This window comes from Dama dama, chromosome 5 (assembly GCF_033118175.1).
Source record: "Dama dama isolate Ldn47 chromosome 5, ASM3311817v1, whole genome shotgun sequence".
NCBI classification, from domain to species: Eukaryota; Metazoa; Chordata; class Mammalia; order Artiodactyla; family Cervidae; genus Dama; species Dama dama.
Genome location: NC_083685.1, coordinates 95,755,927 through 95,779,247, shown reverse-complemented (window position 1 = coordinate 95,779,247; position 23,321 = coordinate 95,755,927). Strand labels below are relative to the sequence as shown.

Genomic DNA, 23,321 nt, shown 5'->3' with positions numbered 1-23,321 from the left:
TGAAGAAGCCAACCAGAGCTGAGCAGGATGGGCAGGAGGTGGTTCGGCAGACTGAGTGGGTGTTGTTTTAATTATTAACCACAATAACTGCAATCCATGCACTTAAGAGCACTTCACAGCTTATAATGAACTTCCATAATCATTCCTTCATTTGAGCCTTGCAAGAGACACAGCAAGGAATTAATTAGTTAGATGCTTCATTCGTTCATTCATTCGTCCATCCATCCATCCATTCAATTATAAAGCACTTACTAGATGCCACACTCTAGCTGGAGTCGTAGCTTGGTATCACGGACCCCCTTTACAATGAGGAACCTGGGACCCATGAGGTGAAAAGTCTCACTTACAGTCCCACTGCTGGAACATTGAACTTCTCTATCATTTATCCCAGCTTGGCAAGCCCAGGAGCTCAGCCACAGACCTGAATCCACAGGGTCCCTGCCCTGAGGATCCCACAGTCTCTCCCTCCCTCTGATGGATGGAGCAGCTTGAAAGAGACCTGGAGAAATAAATCTGGTCATCAACAAGACTGCCAGATCATCTTGCCCTGATTATCACATTCACTGGGGGTAAAAATAGATGGTGGTTGTGAGCAACTTGGGGGGAAAAAGCTGTCACTGGAACCAATTTCTAGCCTCTTTCCAGTCAACTTGCATTACTTAATTGGGGAAGGGTTTCTGCCACAAAAACATTTAGCTCCAAGATATAATAAAACCACATTTAAAAATTCAGTGAACTTCGGAGTATCTCAAAGCTGATGGAAAAGAGAACTTTTTGAGAAAGTAACAGTAATCCTACTCAGAAGGCAGTTGCCATGGTTACCACCAAAGTCTCTGGGGCTGTTTTTGTTTTTTGGGTTTTTTTTTTTTTTTTTTTTTTTTTTTTTTGCATTTTGGCAAGAGTGTTTGTCCAGGGCAAGCTTGGCTGACCAAAAATAGGGTGAGCTCTGAGTCCAAATACCCTTGTGGCAGCTGGAGCCACCACCCAAAGGATGGGCCAGTGTGGGGAGGGTCTGAGACTCGAAGGAGGGCGCTAGTCTGCTCCTCAGTGGAAGGAGCACAGCAAACTGAGCCCACAGGCTGACAATAATTGTACAGAGCCCACGAGGACGGCAGTCACAGTCAGCTCCACTTTCTGGGCGCTGGGTGGGGACCACACTGAACTGTTTGCATCATTGAACACATACATCAGCCTCAGGAAGGAAATATTCTTCCCATGTTACAGATGAGACAACTGAGGCTCAAGGAATCTAAGGCACCTGCTAGATCTCACAGCAAATGATGGGGCTGGAATTCCAGCCCAGGTCGCCTGGACAGCAAAGTCCAGGGAGGGCATGTGGGCTGCCTTTTCCAACTGAAGGGCCCTGGAACTTTGAGGGCAGCCCCTCCTCTGCCTCCTTCCTCCCCAGGAGCATCCTGCTAGTGCCCTCCTCTTAAAGGGATGCTTGGTATTATTCTTTAGCCAATGATGTTCCTTCCCTTACCTGGGCCACTTGGGCACCTCAAGATGCTCTGCCAGATGTCTAGGGGGGATCTTGCTGCTCCAAACCTGATGTTCCCAGCCAGTGAGCTGCCACTTGGGAAAGGTATAATCTCCTTGGTTGGCAGCAGAGATATAAACTCGGGATATAAACTCAGCTGCAGCTGCCCTGCAGGCCGCTCTCCTGGCTGGTAGACCACTGGGTCTGGCTGTGGGATGAGTGGGTGGCCAAGATGAGAGTTCTGTCTGGCTCACTGCTCACCTGCTTCATCTGACTGGGCCTGGGCATTCCTCACATACTCCCCGGGGAGCAGGGACCATGTATTTTCTGGTCTGTCTGTATCTTCTGCATCCTAGGTCTCTAGCACATTAATGCTTTCCAATCATCTATTTATTCAGCAAATAGATAGCAAGTCTTTACTGGGTACTGGACCCTATGATGGCCCTGCCTTCAACATGCCCAAAGTCTGGAGGGGAAATTCACAAGCCATTACAAAACCCCTATGGTTTATTCTATGATACAAGGAAGCCACCGAGATCCAGAGACCCTGAACTAGCTTTACCCAGGAGACAAGAAAGGATTTACAAAGAGTGTGACCTTTGATTTAGAAAATGAAATCTGCAGCAAAGAAGCAACACAGAGAAATTGCTGCTCTCTTTAGAAGAGTTTGCAAGGTTGGTCCTTGGTTGGTGTCAGGGAACTTGGCTCTTGAAATATCCTTTAACTGATGGAGCTGCTTGGTTGTGACTAAACTCTGCAAACAACATGTTTTAGGTGGAACCCTTTCTTTCCTTCTGGGAGTCTGATGTTTTGGTAGTTTCTTGACTAAGAATGCCCATGTGATCAGCTCTTAATAGAAACACTGATATTGGAGTTTCAAACAGGCTTCCCTGGGCAGAAACATTACACACATGTGGCTGTATTTATGCTGCTGGGGAAGGAGCCTGTTCAGTGTGGCCCCCCGTGGGAGGGAAAGCAGAGGAAGCCAGACCATTTGATATTTTTCTCCCTCATTCCTGTGCATCTTTTCATGATAATAAACAAAAATAAATAGCCAGGAGGACAACTATACTCTGAGTCCCAAGAGTTCTTTCAGTGAAGCAGTGAGCAGGTAGATCATCTTGGGGATCCCTGACACAGGAAAGATGGAGAGACAGAGAAAGGACAGAGAGACAGGGACCAGCAGATGCTAACTCACAGAAATGTGAAAGGGCACCACTTGGGCAGAGACCAGTGTGGCCCAGGGGAGATTCAGAGGTAGTGTGATATAAACCTGAAAAAGTACGGGGGAAACAGGCCAAGAGGGATCTGGGTGCCAGGCCCAAGTGTCTTGACTTTAAGAGCAATGAGAAATTACTCTTTACACTTAAAAAAGGGAAATAACATTCAAGGGTTTTTCTGCACACCTATGACTCCAGCAGTCAGCAGGTAGGGTTGATCATGGGGGAGGGAGCAGGAGGCTGGGAGGCCATGCAGGAGACATTGGCAGTGATGCAGATGTAACTTGTGTGACCCAGGTGATCCTTATGGCCTCCTTGCCGATCCTCTCCATCTCTTCCCATCCTTCCTACTGTCCAAGAACTCGGAACACTTGTCCAGTCCATGCTGATGGGGCCAGCTGTGTTCTCTGCTCTTCTATCTCAGCCTGAAGGAAGCTGGTCCAGCCCAGTTGTGTCTTTGTGCCCCTCCCCCACCCCTTAGGTGATGCCCATGATGGTCTACATGATCTGGGCCAGTGGGTCTCAACTGGGGAGAGTTTTGTCACCACTACCACCACCCAAGGACCAATGTCTGGAGATAATTTGGTTGTCACCCCAGGGGTGGGTTTCTTTAGCATCTAGAGAGTGGAGGCCAGAGATGCTGCTAAACGTCCCACAGTGCATGAGATGACAGCCAGCTACAACCAAGAGTGATCCATCAGCCCGGATGTCAGTAACGATGATGCTGAAAAATCCTTCTGTAAATTAGCTCTGTCTGAGGGAAATTTTTGGCTTCTTTATCCAGGTGGTAAAGAATCTTCCTGCATTGCAGGACACCTGGGTTCGATCCCTGGGTTGGGAAAATCCCCTGAAAAGGGAATGGCAACCCACTCTAGTATTCTTGCCTTGAGAATTTCATGGACAGAGGAGGCTGTTGGGCTACAGACCATGGGGTCACAAAGAGTCAGACATGACCAAGGGACTAACACTTTCTTTTCTTTCTTTCTTCAAGGGAACTTAAAAAAATATTTATTTATTTGATTGTGCCGGGTCTCAGTTGCAGCACATTCACTCTTCATTGTGGCATGCAAACCCTTAGTTGTGACATGCAAACTCTTAGTTGCAACATGGGGGATCTAATTCCCCAACCAGGAATCAAATCCAGGCCCTCTGCATTGGGAGCGTAGAGCCTTTGCCTCTGGACCACCAGGGAAGTCCCTGAGGGAATTTTTTTGCAGTCATGGAGACAGACTACAATTCTGCACTAGCTAATGTAACCGCTAACCACATGTGGCAACCCAGTCCTTGAAATGTGGCTACATATGACTGAGGAATCAGATTCAATTTTATTTCCATTTAATTAATTTAATTTTAACCTTCAATCACCACATGGAGCTAGTGGCCACTGTATTGAACAGAGCAGGTCTACATTCTCTGCAGGCTGTGGCGATTCTTCCTCGGTTTCTGAGGATTACTTTCTTAGTTTTCACTCTCTGGCTCCAAGATTTCCCCCAGAGCACATCCTCTGGGAAGAGGGGCTTCAAGTCATGGCCAGCACCCGGGTCAGACAGACCCACGGCTCTGAGGTCAAGTCCAGCTTACAGGTTTCCCTCGCAGTGACCTCTGAAGCGTTGATGTCCTTTTCTGCTTGCAGACTGAATCAGGACCCTCTCAGACTGTATCACTGAACTTCAGATGTGAGGAAGAAGTCGGGCTCTTGAAATATTTTCCCCAAGAAGCCCCTGATGTACTCACCTTCCTCCCAGTCACCAGCTCTGGAATACTTGGAGGTGCAGCCTTGGTCAAACTTCAGAAAAGACCCCTTTGTTCTGTTCTAGGATTATTTGCACCATACTAGCCCTTGGTCCATGACTAAGGGGGCCTCCTTCAGGGATTCTTCCCAGAAAGAGAAAATTTGCTCCAAGATGACTTAACGTCCCTTCACAGAGAAGTTGACAGATTCAAACATCAGCTTCTCTGGCTTTTAAAAATAATAATTTCTGCCTAACCAAGAACAACCCCTAGACAGGACAGAGCCACTGATATCTGAATGTAAACCATGGCAGTGGTGAGGCACAGATGCCTGTGATGGGTATTCATCATTGACAGTGGAATGAATAAGGGAGGGAAAACCTCCTGACGAAAGCATTATTCCCATTTCAGAGATGAGGAAAGTGAAGCCCAGAGAGGTTGAGTGACTTGCCCAAAGGAACACAGCAAATACACGATAGAATCAAGATTTGGAGCCAAACCCCAAACTATCAGGCTCCACTCCCACCTTTAAAAAAAATAGATGTATTTTGTTTTGGCTGTGTTGAGTCTTCATTGCTTTGTGTGGCTTTCTCTAGTTGCAGTGATCAGGGCTACACTTCATCGTGGTGTGTGGGCTTCTCATTGCAGTGGCTTCTCTCGTTGTGGACCACAGGCTGTAGGCTCACAGACTTCTTAGTTGGGGTGCATGGAATCAGTAGTTGTGACTTGTGGGCTTTAGAGCTCTGGCTCAGAAGTTGTGGAGCACTGGTTTAGTTGCCATGAGGCATGTGGGATCTTCCCAGCCCAGGGATTGAACCATGTCCGCTGCATTCGCAGGTGGATCCCCAACCACTGGACCACCAGGGAAGCCCATCCACCCCCACTTTTTAAACACTGCAGCACCTGTAGAAAGGTGTGTGCCCCGTGGATGGGCAGGGATGTCACAGATTCCTCAAGTCCCTTGTCCAAGGAAGGCGCTCAGATTTTCTGGAGGCCTGGATAAGACCGAGATGGGGGAGCAGAACATCCCCCCAACATCCAAGAAGGGGATGAGCAGAGGTTCTTCCCCAGTTCTGCATGGGGAGGTAGCCATGCCTCTAATTGGCTTCGAGGATAAAGATGTAGGCTGAGCATGGAGACAGGCTATTTACTGCACAGTAGGAAACATCCATTTCTATTTGCATGATCAAAACCCAGTCTGGTGCTCAGGGGAAACCATGGCTGGCAGGGAACTGGGGAGCTGGCAGGGACAGTCACTGGGCTGGGCTGGCCAGGGAACTGCTCAGCTTTGAAGTGTTTGCGGAACCTCCTAATTAAAGGACAGGCCCACAAGAAAACAAGAATGAGTGATGTTCAGGAATTGGAATCTGGACTGTTCAAATCTTCATGTTGAAAATTAATCCCTTTTCTGGCTCTAAGGCGATGTACTTTGGTATTTTCTTCAATGAACGTGGCTTTACCACTGTTATCCACTTGGGCTCTCCAGATTTAAAATGCACATCCTGGAGCAAGGATGGCATAGATGTGGCAAATGTCTGCCAGCTACTGTCCTGTACCCAGGACAGACATCACTCATCAATCAAAACACCGTTCCCACAGAAGCTAAACAAAGCTTTATAATAGAACAGTGCTCCAGGCAGCCACCACCAATTGGATCAAACTGAAACATAAAATCTACTTGCCATTCTTACGCTTAATGTCAAGTGTGTGCTATAAGCCTCTTAGATGTAGCTTTGAGGACAGGTAGATCACCTTTGAAGTAAGCTTGGTAGACCAAAATCACTGTCTCAAAAACCATTAAGATATTGGGTTCAATATAAGAGTGGGCAAACCCACAGCCAGAAAACTAGAGACTCTAGTTCAGTCTATCCTTCCAGCTCTTTTGTGTAGTCGCTCTTGGCTTAACCAAGTGAGTGACCATGTCTCTACTCAACTACCTCCAGTGATGGGGAGCTCACCACCTGGCAAGACTACTCACACTTTTTTTGTGAGGGAGGGGATCCTAAGCAGTGTAGGCTATGGAATCAGCTGGTCCTGAGTTCGCATACTTTGGTTTATTCTGTTATAACTGTGTGACTTTGAGCGAGCCATATCTTCTTCACCACATCGTCTCTTCTGTCTGAGTATGGGGAAACCACGCCTGGTTTAGGAAGATGTGAAATGCAACTGAACGCAGGCTAAACAACTTGCAGATGCCTTGTACGTGATTGGTGCACAAAGCATGTAGGTTCTTTTCATTTTTAAATTGTTCCAAAATCTTCCTTATTAAAACTTCCTCCACTGGTTCCTTGGGGATCCCAGAGTATGTCTGCCTTCTCCTCCCATGACAGCCTGGCAGATGTTTAAAGACATTTGAAGACAGACTGTCACATTTCCAATTCCTTCAACATTTTCAGAAATCTAATGCTCCCTTCCTCTGGACTCGCTCTTAGTGTGTGGCCCTAACTCTTGAGTTAGCACTGACCACTGCTGGACAGGTGGGACCCTAACCTCCCTCACAGCGCACCATAGATATCTTTCATTCATTCATTCACTCATTTATACCTTCATTCATTCACATATTTGTTCACTTATATATTTTACTGAGTCCCTGCCAGGTATCAGGTATCACTTATATATCTTACTGAGTCCCTGCCAGGTATCAGACACTTGGCTAGGGACACAGGACACAGTGATGAGCCTAACAATATAGACCATGTCACCCTTCACTGATTCATTCATGTATTGCTTTGTTAATTCATTGATTCAACAAATCTTTGTGTCAGTCTCCCTGCTCAAAGTTTCAGATGCAACAGAAAAGAAGACAAATGTGGTCCCTACCTTTCATTCATTCGCTCACTTAATGATTATTCATTAATTTATTGAGGATCTAATATATGCAAGGCAGACAGGAAGACAGATAAAAGGAAGAATTATTGGGATAAATCCTGTCAAGAAAAGCATTTTCCTGAGCATATGCAACCTTTCTCTATCTTCACACACTAACTCGTCTGGTGGGTGAACTGGGGAAGAGTAACTAGGCAATCTGCTTGGTTTTAAACTTACTCTTGGGGTCAAGTGGGGCTCCAAAGGGCAAAAGCTCTCCTCTGATTATAATGGCCCAAATCCGGAACACATATGATACCAAATACCAGTGAGGATGTGGAACAATAGAAATTGTCATTCATTGCTGGAAGGAATGCAAAATGGTGCAGCCCACCTTGAAAGACAGTTTGGTGGTTTCTTATAAAAACTAGACATACTCTTAACATATGAACTAACATTGTGCTCCTTGGTATTTACCCAAAGGAGCTGAAAACTTATACCCACACAAAAACCTGTGCATGGATGTTTATAGTAACTTTATTCTAATTGCCCAAACTTAGAAGCAACCAAGATGTCCTTCAGTAGGTGAATGGATAAATCAACTATAGTACATCTGTACAGTGGAAAATTATTGAGGGCCAAAAGAGAAATGATGTAACACACAGCATAGTCACTATAGTTATTTATGTGTGTGAGTGCATGCTCAATTGTGTCTGACTCTGTGACCCCATGGACTGTAACCTGCCAGGATCCTCTGTCCATGGGATTTCCCAGGCAAGAATATTGGAGTGGATTGCCATTTCCTTCTCCAGGGGATCTTCCTTTCTCCAGGCGGTCTCCTGCATTGCAGGCAAATTCTTTACCACTGAGCTACCAGGGAATAATAGCGTATTGCATATTAAAAAGTATCTAAGGGAGTAGATCTTAAAAGCTCTCATAATCAAAAAAAATGGTTGCAACTATGTATTCTATGTATGTGTAGTGAAGAATGTCAACTAGACTTACTGTGGTAGTCATTTTATAATACAGACAATTAAACAATATACAAATGTACAATTACCAAATCAGTATGTTCCATACTTGAAACTAATATAATTTTTTTTAAGATTTTTTTTTGTGGACGATTTTTTTAAGTCTTTATTGAATTTGTTACAATATTGCTTCTGTTTTATGATTTGGTTTTTGGCTGGGAAGCATATGGATCTTAGCTCCTCCACCGGGAATCGAACCCACACCGCCTGCATTGGAAGGCAAAGTCTTAAGCACTAGACCACCAGGGAAGTCCCTAATATAATGTCATATGCTTATTAGATACCTCAAGTGTTTAAAAAGCAGTTTATACAGACAGGAAAAAAAGAAAGAAAAGAAAGGAGCTATCAAGCCATGAAAAGATATAGGGGAAACTTAAAGGAATATGACTAAGTGAAAGAAGCCAATCTGAAAAGGTTACATTCTGTATGATTTCAACTATCTGGCATTCCAAAAGGGGCTTGTTTTCTATGGAGGCAGTAAAAAAAGATCAGCAGTTGCCAGGGGTTGGGGGAAAGGAGAGAGTAAGTGAAACAGAGGGCTTTTTAGGGCACTGAACCTACTCTTGTGATACTATAATGGTGGGAACATGTCATTACATATTTTTCCAAACCCACAGAATGTCCAACGCCAAGAGCGAACCCCAATGTGAACTATGGACTCTGGGAGAGGGTGGTGTGTTGGTGCAGGTTCCTGGACTGTAAAGAACATTCCACTCCGACAGGGCATGGTGATAGTGGGGGAGGCCTTGGGCATGGAGGGGGCAGCGGGTATACGGAAACTTTCCGTGCCTTCTATGCAATTATGCTGTGAACCTGAGACTCCTCTAAAAATTCAAGTCTATTTTGTAAAATGGTTTTATTCATGCATTTATTTTTGAGTGTGATATGTCTTCGTTGCTTTGTGCGGGCTTTCTCTAGTTGTGGTGAGCAAAGGCTACTCTCTAGTTGCGACGAGCAGGCTTCTCATGGCTTCTTTTGTGGAGCATGGGCTCTAGGACACATGGGCTTCAGCAATTGTGGCTCCTGGGCACTGGAGCACAGGTTCAGTAGTTGTGGCTCATGGGCTTAGCTGCTCCATGGCATGTGGGATCGTCCTATATCAGGGGTTGAACTTGTGTCTCCTACACTGGCAGGCGGATTCTTTACCACTGAGTAACCAGGGAAGCCCTAAAGTCTATTTTTTTCTTTTTTTAAAAAGCTCTCCTCTGCTCCTCGAAGACCTGAACCTCCCTCGAGCGGGACTCTCCGTGTGTGGGAAGCTGGCTCTAGTCTGACACTGCCCGAGTCTAAGTGAACACACAGCTGCCAGATTTGGGAATTTAGTACCAGCAAGCCTCTTGCATAATACGCCTAAAGCCACATTTTCCATTTTATCTTTAGCAATAGTAAACCTGATGTTTTGGCTCTCTGTCTTTTTTTAACATGATTTTTTTGAGTTTTTTTTTTTTTTTTTTGATGTGGATCATTTTTAAAGTCTTTATTGAATTTGTTGCAATGTTGCCTGTTGTTTTATGTTCTGGTTTTTGACCTTGAGTCATGTGGGATTTTAGCTCCCCAACCAGGGATTGAACCCACACCCTTTGCAATGGAAGGGGAAGTCTTAACCACTGAACTGCCAGGGAAGTCCCTGGCTCAGTCTCTCCTTTTTTTTTTGCCTAAACTTGTTCAAAATGTCGGAGGGTACCATTTATCAGAGGTCCCTTCAAAGATCCTCAGTCTTTGGAGCAATGGGGAATTATTTTTTAAAAGACTGGAATTTAGGCACTTTCCTGGCTGTCCAGTGGCTAAGACTCCACGCTCCCAATGCAGGGGACCTGGGTTTAATCCCTGATCAGTGCACTGAGATCATACACGCAGCAACTAAGAGTTCTCATGTTGCAACTAAGATCTCACATGCCACAACTAAGACCCAAAGCAGCCAAATAAATAAATAAAAATGAATATTAAAAAAGACTGGAATTCAGAAAGCCAAATACACACATAGAATGGATCTGGGGCAGTCAGAGCCTGTTCTGACCTCGGACTTCTGTGTATGGGCAGGGCATTTTGACCTTGGTGATTTCTAGAAGCTTAGATCCGGCCAAATGGGTTTGTCTGTTTATTTGTTCACTTTTACAGTTGTATGGCATCTCTTAACAGTTCTGGAGTGGGCCGGAAGGTTGTGTCCCAGGCCAAGTGTTTTATTGACTTCAGGGTGACCTGATGCACACAACAAACCCTGGAGACTCCAGCCCCTGTAAGAATTGGTACCACCATCCCCCACCTGGGTTTTGAACAAGGTGAGCCAACAACGAATAAAGATGCAGGGCCACACGTCTTCTGTCTTTTCTCTGTCAGCCAGGCTGAAGGGTGTGGACTGAGGCAAGCTGTCCCCCTGCAGGGGGAGGAAGGTGCAGTCCTACCCCCAGGGGCGAGCTCACTCCCAAGAGGATGAAGAGACAGAGACAGGCCAGGTGGGAGCTCTGGAAAAGTCTTCCATGAGGAAACCAGGCCAGGGGAGAAGGCATTCCCTTCTGAGACTGTTCTTTGCGACGGGGATCTAGGAAGGGGAGCATGAAGCTGGCTTCACAGATAGAACGTGCGTTTTATTCTCTGAAAGCCGTGAATTCACCTGTCAGTGTGTTGCATTTGCTTAGTCTGGAGTATCCTGCTCAGACACCATCTTTTCTTTCCTCTGTATCCTCGCCAGGCAGGGAGGGGTCAGTAAGAGTCAGGAGGTACCTGGTCCAGAGACACCTTAGGTGTGGAGATTTGCTGACTACCATGCCCTGAACTCATGGACTCACTGGCATGAAGCAGATTCTCTGTTATTTACTTTGATAGTAGGACCCAAGTAAATAATTCAGCAGCATTTCTGCTCTTCCAGCATATCCGACTGCGACAATTAGTGTAGGTTCTGCTGGGATTGCCTTGTTTCCCATGTTCCTGACCCCTGACCCCAGTGAATTTAATTCTGCTCCTTTAATAATTTCTGAGAGTATAGAATCTGTTGAGCGAGCAGGTTCCCTCCTGCAGAAATCAACTTAAATCTTGAAGCTGCATGCTGCATATTCAAGAAGACCAAGCCCTGCTTTGTTTCAGGTGCAAAGGAGAGAAGTTGCTCTGGATGCAGGCTGGGGGACCAGGCAAGCCTGCCTGGATGTCTGGGGCTGGGAGGGGGCAGGTTCTCCAGCACCCCTAGGATGAATAGCCTGCCTGGGATGCTTTTGGTTCCAGGACAGGCTCACTTGCTAAGTCCCTGCAAGGGACAGAACAATTGTGAGAGTGCGCGGTGGTGGTGACGCCGAAAGCTCAGCTTCTCTGTACACTGGTGCAGAATTGAATCTCGGAGACAGAGTTTTGGGTGAAGCAGAAGAGGATCGCTTTATTACTTTGCCAGGCAGAGGGGACCACAGTGGGCTGATGCTCTCAAAACCATGTGCCATGAGAAGTTTTACAGTAATTGTTCAAAGAGGGTGTGATCAGCTCATGGATATTCTTCTGATGGGTTAGTGGTGAGGTTAGTAGGAATTAGTGTTAACAACCTTCAGGTCCAACTGGTCTGAGGTCTATCTGCTTGTGGGCAGTCTACCATCATTAATCTTTAACTTCTCCCACCTGGAGGGGGTTTCAGTCTCTGCAAAATAGCTCAAAATTTTTGTCGTGTGTATCCATTGATGAGGAAGTGCGACCCTGCCCCAAGGCTGCTCTTGACTGTTTCTCCCTGGTTTTGCATCCCCTCCCTTCCCTAATTAACAACTACTTGAATCTGCCCACTGGACCTCAGGGAAGGTCATGGAAGCTGAATGAAGGCTATTTCCTGTAATCAAAGAAATGGGGGACACAGGAAGGCTTTGTGGAGCCCCATAGTCCCTGCTCCGTATAAGTGTTTGGGGATGGAAATGCAAGCCTCTCCACTACCATTTACACCCTATTTTTTTTCTTGTTGTTCAGTCCCCAAGTCCTGTTCGACTCTTCTCCACCTCACGGACTGCAGCACTCCAAGCTTCCCTGCACCTCACCATCTCCCGGAGTTTGCCCAAATTTATGTCCATTGAATTGGTAATGCCATCCAACCACATCATCCTCTGATCTCTTCACACCTTCCTTTATTCAACAACAATTTAGGCTCCAGGCACCAGACTGGAGGAGGCAAAGCTGAGAAGCATGTGGCCTTTAGGAATCCTTTGTGGCCCTTTAGGGAAAGACAGTGGAGAAGGCAATGGCACCCCACTCCAGTACTCTTGCCTGGAAAATCCCATGGATGGAGGAGCCTGGTAGGCTGCAGTCCATGGGGTCACTAAGAGTCAGGCATGACTGAGCGACTTCACTTTCACTTTTCACTTTCATGCCTTGGAGAAGGAAGTGGCAACCCACTCCAGTGTTCTTGCCTGGAGAATCCCAGGGACAGAGGAGCCTAGTGGGCTGCCATCTATGGGGTCACACAGAGTCGGACACGACTGAAGTGACTTAGCAGCAGCAGCAGCAGCAACAGGAAAAGATAGACAGGTGCGGTAGACAGGTGTGGAGAGATTAAGTCACTCTGGAGTGTAAAATCATCTTGTAGTTTGGGCTCCATTGATGAGCTTGACCCTGGAGGGGCCAGTTGGGGCTCTGTCTGCAGAACTGTGAAACTGAACCAGTAATGGTCCAGCTTTCAGGTGGCTAGAACCATACAGACAATTTAGATGCTGTCAGATAATAATTTTCTGCCTTGTGGCTAAGTTGAGGAAGATGCTGGTTTGTAGAGAGATGGAGAGACAGAGAGGGACAGAGAGAGAAAGAGGCCAATCCTGAGATAAAAGCAAGAGTAAAATCGGAAAAGTGGGTACTTGTTGCATTTTCAAAAGTTTATATCCCAGGTCTTCCTGAGGCTCAGCTACATTCTTGTCCCTCATATACTTACAACTAGCCTGTCTTTTTGCCTAAGCTAGTTTGAGTGAGTTCCTGATGCTTGCAAACAAAAGTGTTTGTAACCATACTGACAAATGGCGATCTAGTGGTCTGCTGGTCCTACGGAAGAGAGGAGGCTACAGGAGCTGGGACAGGGGATGTCTCACTCTCGGTGAAGGAGTCAGACCAGCCAAGGAGGGCTTCGTGAGAGGATCAAAATTCAATCACACTCATGAAGGGACTGGTAACAGTGGTGAACACTGTGCCAGACACTCTTCTAAATGCTCCATGATTATCTCAAAGTTAGTTCTCACAGCAACCCAGAAAGTGGGGACAATGGTAATTCCATTCTTTCAGAAGGGAAAACTTGGACTCAGAGAAGCTAAGTTGCTTGCCCAAGATCATGTAACCCACAAGTGGTGGAGCTGAGATTGGCACTCTGGTCTCTGGCTTCATTCAGCTACCTGGCTGTGCTGTCTCTGCTATCCAAGGCACTTCCTCAAGGTTAATTTCATGGACAAGGAGCAGGCAGGGCTGGGCTGAAGGCTGATGCCTTAGGTAGAGGAAACTGCTTATACCAGGAAATGTAGAGAGGAGTGGGAGAGGATGATGAATCTGGGCATGATCCTATACACAATTTGCAGAGCCCAGTACAAAATGAGAATAGGGCGCTCCTTGATCAAAAATTATGAAGAATTTCAAGACAGGACTTCCCTGGTGGTCCAGTGGGTGGGAGTCTGCTTGCCAATGCAGAGGACACGGATTCAGTTTGGGAGGATCCCAATTTCTCCAGGCAACGAAGCTTGTGCCCCACAACTACTGAGCCTGTGCTCTAGAGCCCTGGTTCTGAAACAAGAGAAAACACCGCAGTGAGAAGCCCGCACACCACAACTAGAGAGTAGTTGCGCCATACGTGCAGCAATGAAGACCTGGCACAGACAAAAATAAATAAAGTTATGTACATATATAAATCTTTCTTTAAAAAAAAGGAATTTCAAGACGGCCACAGCAGAGCCTTAAAGCAGACACAGCCCTTCTGGATGTCAGGTTCTGCAAGCCAGCCCAGGTCACACACTCACCTAGAATTTTCTGCCTGGAGTTCAAAAGGGAGCCAGGTGGGTATTGTGGTGTCAGATGAGGGTAGGGTGGGCCTTTTGTGCAAGATCAGAGGCTTTGGGTTTAATTCGAATTCTATAAGGGTTGGGTCACCAGTGAAAGACTGAGAAACCAGTGATTCCATCTAAGTTTGGGCTTACACCTAGCAGATCACTGTTGGCCCTACAGTAGAAAAAGGAAAATTATACTTTCTATAGCTAATTCTGACAGGGGTTTTCTGAACACAGCCTGCTTGGGACCTCTTGACTGTTTGAGAAGATCTGGCCAAGGAAGTTCAGAGGCCGAGGTGGGAAAATACTCATTTAGGGGATGTCAAATCCATTAACACAGTGCTTTTTTTAAGTCTCAGCTGGAGGGAAATATTTAAATAGAAGTCATTAGTGAGCATATTTCTGAAGCCAACAGCGCCTAATAAGTCAAAATTGCTTTCCCTAAAAATGCAACCTATTGAAGGTTTTTCAACACCCTCCCTTTCTGAAGTGCTCAATTAGGGTGAAAAAAAAAAAAATCCATAGCTCTCCCTGGATTGAAACTGCTGAAAGGCCGGAGTGCTTTCTGGTTAAGCATTGTCCAACCACAGTGATACAAATCAGCCCTTTAAGATAATTTATACCTTGGAGAGGACTTCGGAAATGGGCCTGCTTGGAGCTAAAAGCATCGTAAATAAGCTGGGTTGGGTGGCTGCGTCGACCGTGCTGGCTGCAGTGGGAATTCTGGACGGGTCTCCTAGCTCCCCCGCCCCCCTCGAGCCTACCTGGTCCACGTGGGCCCCTCCCAACGTCCTTGTAGGGGACAGAGCCTCAGGAAGGTGTGGGGACACATTCACGTCCCGCAGAAGGTCCCAGGGCTGTATCTCTGGACCACCTCGTGTATTCAACTGTTTCTCACTGGGTGCTGTACTCTCTACTGCCCCAGGCCAGGAGCTAAGAGTCAGGAAGGAGGGTCCAGTACAGAAGGCCCAAAGACACGGTGGAAAGAACCAAGTGGGTTTCTTGGTGGCCCAGAGGTAAAGAATCTGCCTGCAAACAAAACCCAAGTTTTGTGGAAACCCAGGTTTGATTCCTGGGTGGGGAAGATCCCCTGGAGAAGGAGATGGTCTCCAGTATTCTTGCCTGGAGAATTCCATGGTCAGAAGAGCCTGTTGGGCTATAGTCCACAGGGTCACAAAAAGTCAGAAACGACTGAGTGACTAACACTTTCACTTTCACGTCATCAGTATTAAGGTAAAAACAAACACACACGCAAAAGCATCTGCGTGTTTGTGTGTGCATGTCCAGCTGTGTGTATGTATGTGCTCTCATGGGTTGCAGTGCATGTTCGTGTTCATATGTGCAGGCACGCACTGCTTGCATATATCTTTGTTTGCACATGCAAGCATGTATAATCAACCCTGAATATTCACTGGACGGACTGATGTTGAAGCAGAAGCTCTAATACTTTGGCCACCTGATGTGAAGAGCTGACTCAGTGGAAAAGACCCTGATGCTGGGAAATATTGAGGACAAGAGGAGAAGGGGACGATGGGGGATGAGATGGGGGATGGCATCATTGACTCAATGGACATGAGTTTGAGCAAACTCTGGGAGATAGTAAAAGGTAGGGAAGCCTGGCGTGCCATACTTCATGGGGTTGCAAAGAGTCAGACACGACAGTGATTGAACAACAACCACGCCTGGGGGAATCAGAAAACTTGATTCAGGGACCGAGAGTCAGGTTTGGAGTAAAAGCTGGCAAAATGTGGATGGCGCTTTTGGCTGGGTCAGGGCTGGGGTTGGTGAAGGGGTTCCTGTCTGAGTCTTGTAGAGCCTAGAAGGATCCTAAGGATGAGAGTGGCTTGACCAGATTTGCATTTTAGAGACTGTAAATGCCAGCATGTAAGATGTAATTATTTTTCTCCAGTATTTCCCTCAGAAAAAGATTCCTTCCAAAGTCTGTCATGTAATAAGCAGGGCACTGTAGAGATCGTTTCAAAAAGCAGAGTTGTCTGGGGAAAGACCTGGTAGCCAGAAACCCCTCAATCTGTTGGTAAAAATAAAAAAGACCAAGGCATTAAACACAGATGAAGTAATTAATCATTCCTGGGAATTATTATTTTTAGGCAAAAATTAGGTAAAAATTATTATTTTACCTAATTATAATAACAGGTAATAATTATTATTACCATCCCCAGAATTGTGGGATGGTATAATAAGCAAACTTTTCAAAGGTTTTCTTTATTTTATTTTTGCCCATGCCACGCAGGTTTGCAAGATCTCAGTTTCCTGACCAGGGAACAGAGAACCCCAGGCCAAGGCAGCAAAAGCCCAGACTTCTAACCACTAGACTACCAGGGAACTCCCACAGAGGTTGTCTTTCAAAGGCACAGGGGAGAGTCCTTTCTTTTGAGGTGGCAGTCCTTATAATTGGTAAAGTTATGCCCACAGCTTGCGGCTGATGGGAAGAACTGACTCATTGGAAAAGACCCTGATGCTGGGAAAGACTGAAGGCGGGAGGAGAAGGGGACGCCAGAGGATGAGATGATTGGATGGCATCACAGACTTAATGGACATGCTGCTGCTGCTACTGCTAAGTCACTTCAGTCGTGTCCGGCTCTGTGTGACCCCATAGACAGGAGCCCACCAGGCTCCTCCATCCCCGGGATTCTCCAGGCAAGAACACTGGAATGGGTTGCCATTTCCTTCTCCAATGCATGAAAGTGAAAAGCGAAAGTGAAGTCGCTCAGTCGTGTCCAACTCTCCGCGACCCCATGGACTCTAGCCTACCAGGCTCCTCCATCCATGGGATTTTTCCAAGCATGAGTTTGAGTCAACTCCGGGAGCTGGTGATGGACTGGGATGCCTGTCCTGCTGCAGTCCGTGGGGTTGCAGAGTCGGACACGACTGAGCGACTGAACGGAACTTGCAGCTGGGTGTGGAGGAGCCAGATCTATGTCTACCGGGTGGGACTGCGGCTGAGGATGGACGCAAGGGTCCAGGGTCGGGGTTGGGGGCGGGGTGGGGGGGAGGAGCTGGGGGAGGGGCAGGGAGGCAGGGGGCGGGGCGAGGCCCCAGCGTGGCTCTGGCGGCTCCTGCAGGGGCAGGGGTGTCTCTGAAGTGCCATGTTCGCTCAGCACCAGCTCCGTCTGTCTTGGAAATCGAGGTGACAGAGACTTAGTGACTCCTGGCATTGGCTGTCACTTCCCATTTCCCTGCTCCTCAGAGCGTGGTCGGGAAGGGGTGGAAGCTGCTCAGATGCACACCTGAGCCCTGCCATCCCTCAGGTGAACAGGGAGGGGGACCAGGAGAGACTCTGGGGTCACGAGTCAGGCCTTTGCTTGCTGGGAGTGGAGTTGGCTTCCTCACTTGGGGACTCTAAGGGAAGCAGGTGGACCCACTGTTTGTCTGAGACTCAGCTTGAGATGATCAGGGTCGAACTCAAACATACAGAAACAGAAAGATCTCTCTCCTCGCTCGGGCCACCCCCCCCCCCCCCCCCCGCCATTGGTTGCCATGGTAACAGGCAGGCCTGGGGATGACAGTCAGGATGGTCAAGACCCACTGTTCCCTATCCCTTCCCCATATCGCTGATTCTACCCCCCATGTGAAAAATTTCCCTGGCTCTTCAGCACCTAGCTCCAGGATAAAGGCCAAATCTCTCAGGTTCTCCTAACACACTCCCAGCCACCTGCCCCTATCCGCTTGCCAACCACAGAGAATTTCTCCCCTTTCCTTCAGCACTCCATGTGTGCTGCCCTAGTCTCAGCTAACTTGCACCGGCCTCCCCATCCTAATATCCTTTCCCCTCCATCCACTTCCCCTCCATCCATCACCATTTCTTCTTTGAAGTCTTCTCAGTCTCAACATCTGTTCTTTGAAAATATACTTGCTCTCTTGAGCTGCTCCAACTGGTGAAAGCAGGGTCAGCAGGGACAATCTGAACTAGACACTCTCAGTGTCCTCAGGTCCCCACCAGCACCCAGACCTTACCCACCATCCTCCAGCTCTCTGCCCTCCCAGGCACCGGTGCACTCTCCAGCCTTAGGTACAATTCCCGAAGGCCTGGATGAAGCAAGAAGTAAGAGGGAGCTCCAAGCATCATTCACTGCTCTCATCTTTCCCAGCCCCATGGCACATGCTGTCCTGGGTCCTGGGAAAGCAGCCTTCATGAACTTTAGAATGACCTCTGCCTTCCGGTTTCAAAGTCTAGTCTCAGAAGTGGAAGTGGAAGTGTGTGTTGCTCAGCTGTGTCCACCTGTTTGCGACCCCATGGACTGTAGCCTCTGTCCCTGGGATTCTCTAGGCAAGAATACTGGAGTGCGTAGCCATGCCTTTCTCTAGGGGACATTCCCAACCCAGGGATTGAACCCAGGTCTCCTGAATTACAGGTGGATTCTTTATACCTCCAAAAAATATGACTAAAAATTGTGAGAACACATCCAAAGGGAAAGAAATAAGTAACTTGGTGCATGTAAGGTGGGAAGCACAGGACCAACCCTTCCCCAAACACACATGTTATCTCCTTTCATTCTTATTATCTCCATTTTACAGATGGGAAAACAGAGGCTCTGAGAGGTGAAGAGCATTGCTCAGGGGCACACACCACATGATTAGTGAATGGAATAATCTGTCTGCTCTTCCAGAGACTGGTGAATTTGTTGCTCCAGTGAATTTCTGTTCCTTCTTAGCACCTCTATCCCTTGGCTCCCCTATCCCTCGGCTCCCCTTGGGAAACACACATAAAAGGAAGCAGAAGGAACTAGATGAAACATTGGGAACACTTTATTTATCCAGCCGACTTTGCTCCACTCCTGTGTGTGTCCTGTTATAGAACAGTTTCCTTCTGTGGGTGAGGCCACACATCTGGGGTGTCTGGCACCAGGGTGCATGCAGGGCAGGGCTGGGAATTCCATTCCTCAGCAGCTCTTTCCTCTCCGTCTCCCTAGAGGATTCCTTGATCCCACTCAATGATCTCTAGGAGAGTAGCAGCTATCCCTCCCTCCTTCCATCCCTCCCCCTTCCCATGATCCCCTGGGCTCTAGCCATGACATTGGCTGTGTCCTCTTTTAGTAACAACTCAGCAGCACCCTTTCCAGAGAATTCCTTCATAATCTGAGATGGAGGACAAGCACATGTGTGTTGGCCTTGGGATGACTGAGCAGGGGCAGGAGGTTGTCCCTGTGTGCCCCCTGGGTGGGTCGGGAGGATGGACGGGTGGGTGGACACGAGTGGACAAGTTAGAGCCCATGGGGGTGGGACCCTTTGAAATTAACCAGATCTGAACTCCAATCCAGCTTTTATGCTTTCTGGGTATGTGATTTTGGCTCAGTCCCTTAAGTCCTCTGAGCCTCAGTCTTCTCATCTGTAAAATGGGGCTAAAACAGTACATATTTAATAGAGTTGTGAAGAGGATTACATGATCCAGTAAGCCATGATTCTTCCTAAGTGACAGCATCTTCCCCTGTCACGCTCACCTGGGGCAGACAGGTGGTGACATCGATATTTCCTTGGGCAGTAAATCCCTGAATGGCTCTACACTACCCCCCCCCCCCCCCACACACACAGGCACACATACCTTCTCCTCCTACTTGGCTTCTGTGTTTCTCCATCCTGGCTTTTATCCCAAGCAAAAATCTGTGGGAACACTGATGGGGTGCGGGGGAGAGATTAAATTTGGATGTGCAATCTGGGAAGACTTCAAGGAGGAGGGAGAGTTTGTTCCAGGCCCTGAAAGAGCAACAGACTGCAGGAGAGGGGCACTCCAGGCAAAGGAGATAGGGTGAGTGGACTCCAGAGATGGGATGACAAAGGCTGATGGGGGAGAAGACAAAGAGCTTGGGAGAACCTTGAGGGAGAGGGCCAGAGGAGGATGGAGAGGGGTGGATGGTGACCTGGGCAAGATGGGGGCGGGGCTGCCACGTGAAGGAGCTTTGAGTAGGTGAGGCTATTCAGGGCAGGGGACAGGAGGGTGCTGGGGTGACAGCCATGAACTTGATGACAAATAAGCTCCATGCGGTCATGGAGCTCAGCATCTATACAATCCAACCTTTCTGCTTACCCTCCGCCTCCTGTCTGCCTGCTTCCCTTTATGTCCATCTGCACAGCCCTAGCCCTTCCACCCACTTTCCACTCATCTACCTGCTTATACATCAAAGCTTCCAGAAGGGAGAAACTCAAAATATGCAGGATCTTTAGAGTTCTACTCCCTCGGCTCGCAAACTTGGTTATTAGGACTTTGCTGTTCCTATGCTGAATATTGGGGGCTCACAATTTGAAGGATAAAAGTGCTTAAGAGAGCAGGGTGTGTTTCTATGCAAGTAGATCTTATTTTTCTAACATGTGTCCACAGGGAAGGGGGTCATCCATTGGTTCACACCTGGGTCTCTTCTGTCTTTGTGCTCTGCCCCACTTAGAGGGTTGGCTTGTCATCTCATGGTCTTGAAGTGGCCACTCCACTTTCTGGCATAGCAGCACAACTGTGTTGAAGATTCTGTGATAGAAATCCCTACAAAAGGAAGGGAGAGAAAGGGGTTGGAAAGAACCAAGCATGTTTCTCTCTTTCATTAAACTTTTTGTTTTGTGTTGGGGTGTAGCCAACCAACAATGTTGTGATGATTTCAGGTGGACAGTGAAGGGACTAGGCTATAGGTGCACATGTATCCATTCTCCTCCAAACTCCCCCCCATCTAGGTGGCCACATAACACTGAGCAGATTTCCATGTGCTATACAGTAGGTCCTTGTTGGTTATTCATTTAAATATAGCAGTGTGTACATGTCCATCCTAAACTCCTTGTCTCTCCCATTCTTCCCCCTGGCAACCATAGCTTATTCTGTTAAGTCTGTGTGTGTTTTTTTTTTCCTTAAAAAATACTTCCAAACAAAGGATTAATTTCCCCTGATGAAGATGTTTATGGAGACTTTACTGTGCCTATTACTATCGATGTGCTGTTTTCAATCAGGTTGAGGTGGGGGGAGTTGGCCAACTGTGTAAGTGGATGAATATGGGCCCCATGTGAGTGGGGGGATGGAAGGGGCAGGGCTGGGGTGGGAATTTCAGGGCAGCAGCTCTCCTTCCCCAGTGACATGTCCTGTGCAGCCAGGACACTCAGATTGAAGAGAAACACAGGTAATGAGCAGACCCTGCATATCAGGTACAGGAATCAGCCAGTATTACATTTGGAACTTGATATTGTATTTCCTCCAGCCACCAGCCATCTGCCAGCCCCTATCCTGTTGAAATTTCTTCCATGCTGGCCTCTCCTTGTCTTCTTTCCCTAGGATGCTGACCAGGTCTCTTGTAATGGGCCATAATAGGCTCACACATAGAGATGGTATCAGTAGTCACATGAGGGACTTCCCTGGTGGTCCAGTGGTTAAGACTTCACCTTCCAGTGCAGGGCATGTGGGTTCAATCCCTGGTTGGGGAATTAAGATCTCACATGCGTTGTGGCCAAAAAACCAAAACATAAAACAAAGGCAATATTGTCAAGTTCAATATAGATTATTAAAAAAATAGCCACCTAATGCCACCAAATTCAAAAACCCTTCTAGTCTGAGATGCCCTGTTTGAATTGAGCCCTCTGGACATTTCACAGGGTACCTGGCCAGTATTTCTTAGGACTGTCAAGGTCATGAAAGTCAAGGAAAGACTGAGAAAATGTCACAGAACAGAAGAGACTGGGGAGAGGGATAACTAAACACAATGTGGTACCCTGGACATGCGTGGAAACTGGTGAAACACAAATCAAGTCTGGAGTCTAGTCAATAGCAAGCAGCATGCCAAGCTGAAATTCTCAGCTTTGAACAAGGTACCCTGGTCACATAAGATATTGTGTTAAGTCACTTTAGTCATGTCCGACTTGGCAATCCCATGAACTATAGCCTGCCAGGCTCCTCTGTCCATGGGATTTTCCAGGCAAGAATACTGGAGTGGGGTGCCATTTCCTGTTCCAGGGGATCTTCTCAACTCAGGGATTGAACCCATGTCTCCGGTGTCTCCTGCATTGCAGGTGGATTCTTTACCAGCTGAGCCATAGGGAAACCCCTATAAGACATTAACAATAGGGAAAACTTAGTGAGGGGTACACAAGACTGCTCTGCTATCTTTGCAACTTTTCTGGAAATCTAAAATTATTCCCAAATAAGAAGTTCATTAACATGAACCCATCTCCTCTTGAATCACTGCCATCTGCTTGAGGTGTTCCAGCAGCTTTTCTGAAATGACAGCTTTCAAGTTCAAGGCCTTTGATGAATGACTTACAGAGAAGTTCATAAAAATGGAGCAAAGACAGGGTGCTTCCTCTGCTCTGCACGCACATGCACGCCAGGCAGGAGGGGCAGAGCGGGGGTCCGTCCACTCTGCCACCCTTCCCCCCGGAGCCGACTTCCTGCCCCAGCACCCTTACACCCTCTGCCTGGTAACTGAGCCCGTGAGCCCTGCGTCTAACCTGACAGACCTCCGCCCTTGGCTGGTGATCCTTCAGTGCTTTCTGTTCCCCAGCCCCAGCCAGTTGCAGACAGGAAGGGTGCTGGGGTCAGGCAGTTCTAAACTGGATCCAACACACTCTTGGCCAGCACCTGCAACATCAGACCCCATACCACACCACGGCCAGGTAGAACTGTCATCATACCACCGGTTGGAAGAATCATTTATGTCGTCACTTACTGAATATATTACCCTGTGCCAGGAACTCTGCACTAGAAAGTGAACTCTTTCCCCATTTTGTAGATTAAAAAGCTACATCCGGGCAAAACAATTTTGTTTGCCCAACCAGAGAAGCAGAACTTGACTTCAAAGCACTTTCATTTCGTTCCCCTGCCTCTCTCAAAGCAAGGCCCTTCGCTTATGAATTAGACGACCACCCATTTTACAGAAAGGCAAACCAGGACAAAAGAAGTTAAGTTTGGCATGAGGTCACACAACCTATTCTAGTTTAGTCAGAAAAGGAACTTGGGGGTCTACCTTGGTAGTCCAGTGGCGGGTAAGACTCATGCAGCGGCCCAGGTTCGATCCCTGGTCAGGGAACTAGATCCCACATGCTGCAGCTGAAAGATACTGCATGCCACAACTAAGACCTGGCACATTTCTTT

General features: G+C 47.4%; 1 long non-coding RNA gene across 1 annotated transcript; it reads right to left on the bottom strand.

Annotated features, from left to right (window-relative positions):
• Positions 1–19,323: 19,323 nt before the first annotated feature.
• LOC133057096 (uncharacterized) lies at positions 19,324–20,703 on the bottom strand. Its single transcript, XR_009692968.1, has 3 exons — positions 20,607–20,703; positions 19,806–19,875; positions 19,324–19,605 (listed from the first exon to the last, which is right to left on the bottom strand). It is a non-coding gene; the product is annotated as an uncharacterized LOC133057096 (long non-coding RNA).
• Between the last annotated feature and the right edge of the window lie 2,618 nt (positions 20,704–23,321).